The sequence below is a fragment of the Capsicum annuum genome, chromosome 12 (assembly GCF_002878395.1).
Source record: "Capsicum annuum cultivar UCD-10X-F1 chromosome 12, UCD10Xv1.1, whole genome shotgun sequence".
Taxonomy (NCBI): domain Eukaryota; kingdom Viridiplantae; phylum Streptophyta; class Magnoliopsida; order Solanales; family Solanaceae; genus Capsicum; species Capsicum annuum.
The window spans coordinates 163,930,075-163,934,088 of record NC_061122.1 but is presented as its reverse complement, the minus strand read 5'-3'; the positions used below and the strand labels follow the sequence as shown (position 1 = coordinate 163,934,088).

The window sequence follows — 4,014 nt, the reverse complement described above, 5'->3', positions numbered from 1 at the left end:
TTGTAGTTTTTAGATTTTTTATGTTTTGTAGTTTGGATTTAGATACTTGATAAATTTTGTAAATAACTTGATTTTAAATGCTTGTATTGTATGCTGGTTGTTTGTATGAAATGTAGCATAAATATTGTAAGCTCGTTGGTTTGGCTGGAAAATGGAATGTAGCATATATATGTTGTTATTTAAAAGAAAAATTACCAGAAAAACCAACAATAAGTGGTCAATTTTCTAGAAAATTTTATAAAAACCGACCACATATGGTCGGTTATTAAAAAACTCCCAAAAAACTGACAACTTGTGGTGAGTTTTCTGGGAATTTTTATAAAAACCAACAACACATGGTCATTTTATTATAATTATTTTAAAATATCTTATTAAATAAATTATTTTAAAATATCTTATTAATAACGACCACATGTGGTCGGTTTTTATTTAAATTAATTAATTAATTTTAAAAAAACCAACCACATTTGACCAGTTTTATATTTAAATTATTAATTAATTTTAATAAAATCGACCACATATGATCTATTTTGTATTTAAATTATTTAATTAATTTTAATAAAACCGACCACATGTGGTCGAGTTTGAATTTTAATTATTTATTTAATTTTGATAAAACCAACCACATTTATTTAATTACTAGAGCATACATGCACCTCCTCATCACATGCCTGAACTATCACAACCTCACTTCCCGTATCTTGTCCTCCTATATATATGTGTGTGTATTGTGTGAAAAAATGACTTACATTCTCCGCGGTGATCTTTAACCATAAAAGAATCAGTCATGGCTTCCATTATTCGTAGTGTATTTTTACCATTTCTTATGTATTGAACCACCTTTGCACCAAACCGAAATCTTCGGCTACAAATCCAACTAGAATTGTCAGTAAATTCAAGATCACCAAGGGAAGCAACACCATCTCTCCTAGTGATATTAAGTTCACTAGCACCAATGGTCTTTTTCCCGTCCTTTCCTTAACTATGTTCTTATTAAACTCTTCATGTGTTCAACTTTCTCCACTAGCAAAGTCTCCGTCCAGCACCACGATCTCCACTTTAATTGGAGAAGCTAAGGAGGTCGGAACTAGGCAATCCCCCGTTGCGTTCACCAGGAAGAGTTGGAGAGGGTATCTATCTGAATCCACAATCTTATTGTTGAAAATTGGTATAGAGAGTTTTTTTGTTGAATATCAAACGTAGGTTTGATGGCGCAAGAGCTTTGAATTTCAATGAAGGTGATCTCCCTATTGATCGAGAACATCGTCTTAGTCCACTTTCCACCGCTTCATGAACCTATAGTTTTAAGAATGAAATTGAATCAATAATAGTAATCATTATCGGATCAGGTTTTAGTATTCATGACTTATTGATAGAGAAGAAGCTATACGCAAATGATGGGTAAAAACTTATATGTACCCAGTTAATTACACTTTCACCAAAACTATATTTGGCATGTAGGTCAAAATTTTAAATCTTAAATATCCTTAGCAATTTTTTTGGCTTCATTATTAGTGATCATAGAATCAATAATTCAGATGCCGAGTCGAGCAGGTTCTTTGACCGGAACAATGATGGTATGAATCATTAAACAAAATACCTCTAATGTCTATTATTCTAGAAATATACCACTCTTTGGAGCATGGGTTCCAAGGTTGAACAAAAGTTATCTAAGAAATTCACCATCACCACTTCTTTAATTAAACTACAAGTCGAAAAAATAAAGAAGGTAAAAAGATGATATTTAACCAAAATCTTGAAATATTGAAAAGAAAAGAAAACTAAGAACTAATCATGTTTGGGACATACGAAGCAAAATAAGGTGTTTTTCTTATGCATTTGTAATTTGATTGGTTGGAGTTATTATTCTTCCTTCTATGGGTACAAGAATCTGTATACTAGAAACAACCACTTCAAGTAGTTCAAGTTTAAGAACAAGAACCCAATGAAGTACAAAAAATACCCTCAACCCAAGATCAAAGTGATCTTTATAAGAGGTGTATTTTATTTTCAGAAATAAAGATGAAGCAGAGCTGGCCAAGTCGTCCAAATTCACGGAGTTTCCTTAAGGAAATAATTCCCCTCACTGTACCCGAGGTTGTGGAATTTTTTCTCCTAGGATAAAATGGCCAAACAAACCAACTGTAGCGGTACTTCAAACAATTGGAATATCTTCAAACTCACTGAACGTTTTGAGTGATCACACAGAATATTTTTTTATTCTGAAATTTTCTTCTCTAAACCCGTGAATAAAAGCAGGTTTATATAGCCACAACAGGCCTCTTCCGAAAAGAGGCAATGGTTCACTTTAAAGGTTGCATCTCTTTCTGAAAATTCATATCTGTTCACCAAAGACTGCATCTTTTTCTGAACAATCATCTCATTTCATGAAATAGTGTGTTACTTTATTGAAGGAATGCATCCTTCTGAAGCATGCATCAGTTTATGAAGCAGTGCATCAGTTCACTTGAAACAGTGCAACTGAAGCATCAGTTTTGTTCGAAACATTGCAACTGTTACTGTATGCATATATATATATATATATATATAAATGAAGTATCAAAAAAAATTTTCTGCATTTTTCTCTTGGTATGTTCGGATGTCAAATAATTTTTTGTCCAAAAAGATAGATCTCATAGATCGATTGACAAATCCAAATCCAAATCCAAAGTAGAAGTCGAAGTCGAAGTCGAAGTCGAGCCGAGCGAGCGACGACGGCGACGGCGTGAGGCATCTCTTATTTCTTGCCTCACTTACCATGTGGAGTAAGTGTTCTTGATTATAAACACGTCTAAGTTCTCTTTTTCCACCAATGTTGGAGAAAGAGTAAACTTTCTAATTTGGGAGTACACTTTCTATTTTAGTGTCTCCTTCCCTCCACTATTTTACTCTTCCTTTTTTCATTCACACTTCTTTCATATACTATGAACCCAACGATCCCCCACTTGAATGGGGAATGGCTATTTTTTGTAAAAGTTTTATGGACAAGTATGTGATCATCAAGCAAAGACTAATTCCATCTAGATAAATGGGTTTCCCTTTGAACTTTCCGTAGTGAACATGCATCAGATGCACTCAGACAATCGGTAGATTTGATATCTTTGAATCGTCGAGCTTTAATGTACACCTAGATAATACATGTAACACAACTAGCCTTTTAGTGTTTATGGTTCTCATAGTTTTGTTCTTTTCAGCCATGAACACGTCCCGGTTTCATGAGAGCTTAGAGAATAGGCCTTTACTAACATTCTCCTTGAAGCGGCTTCCACCTCATCCTCACGTAAGTGATTTCTAAACATTCAATTCTATAGATTAAACTATTTGGTCAAATCTTCAAAATTTAGATAATAATTAAAAGACTTTTCACCTTAAGTCTTATCCTTGTTTACTATATATTGTCTATATTATGAGAATGGGTTGGGTAATAGACGATGTTGAACCTGTCAGACACAACTTTGTTTGATCTCCTTGAACCTAGCTCTTGGGATCTCCAGTCTGCTAGGTAGAGTTACCGTCATGCTGATTTGTCTTAGGCCTTAAACCCATTCCCTTGGATGTCCTTTCCACTCTTTTTCTAGATAGGCCTTTTGTAAGTGAATCCGACACATTATCGTTTGACTTTACATAGTCAACTATGATAATTCCACTAGAGAGAAGTTCTCTAATGGTATTATGTCTTCATCTTATATGACGAGATTTACTATTATACATCATGATCCCTGCCCTACCTATTTCCGCTTGGCTATAACAGTATATACATACTGGTGCCACTGGCTTGGGCCAATACGGAATATCTTCCACGAAATTTCGGAGCTATTCTGCTTCTTCACCGGCTTTATCTAATGTGATAAATTCAGATTCCATTGTAGAGCAAACAATACAAGTCTGTTTGGATGATTTCCAAGAGATTGCTCCTCCACCAATAGTAAATACATATCCACTTGTGGATTTTACTTCGTTCGATCCGATGATCTAATTTGCATCACTATATCCTTCAAGTATCGCAGGATATTT

At 34.1% G+C, this 4,014-nt stretch overlaps 1 pseudogene; it reads right to left on the bottom strand.

Annotated features, from left to right (window-relative positions):
- Positions 1 to 687: 687 nt before the first annotated feature.
- On the bottom strand, positions 688 to 3,518 carry LOC124889682 (annotated as a pseudogene).
- Between the last annotated feature and the right edge of the window lie 496 nt (positions 3,519 to 4,014).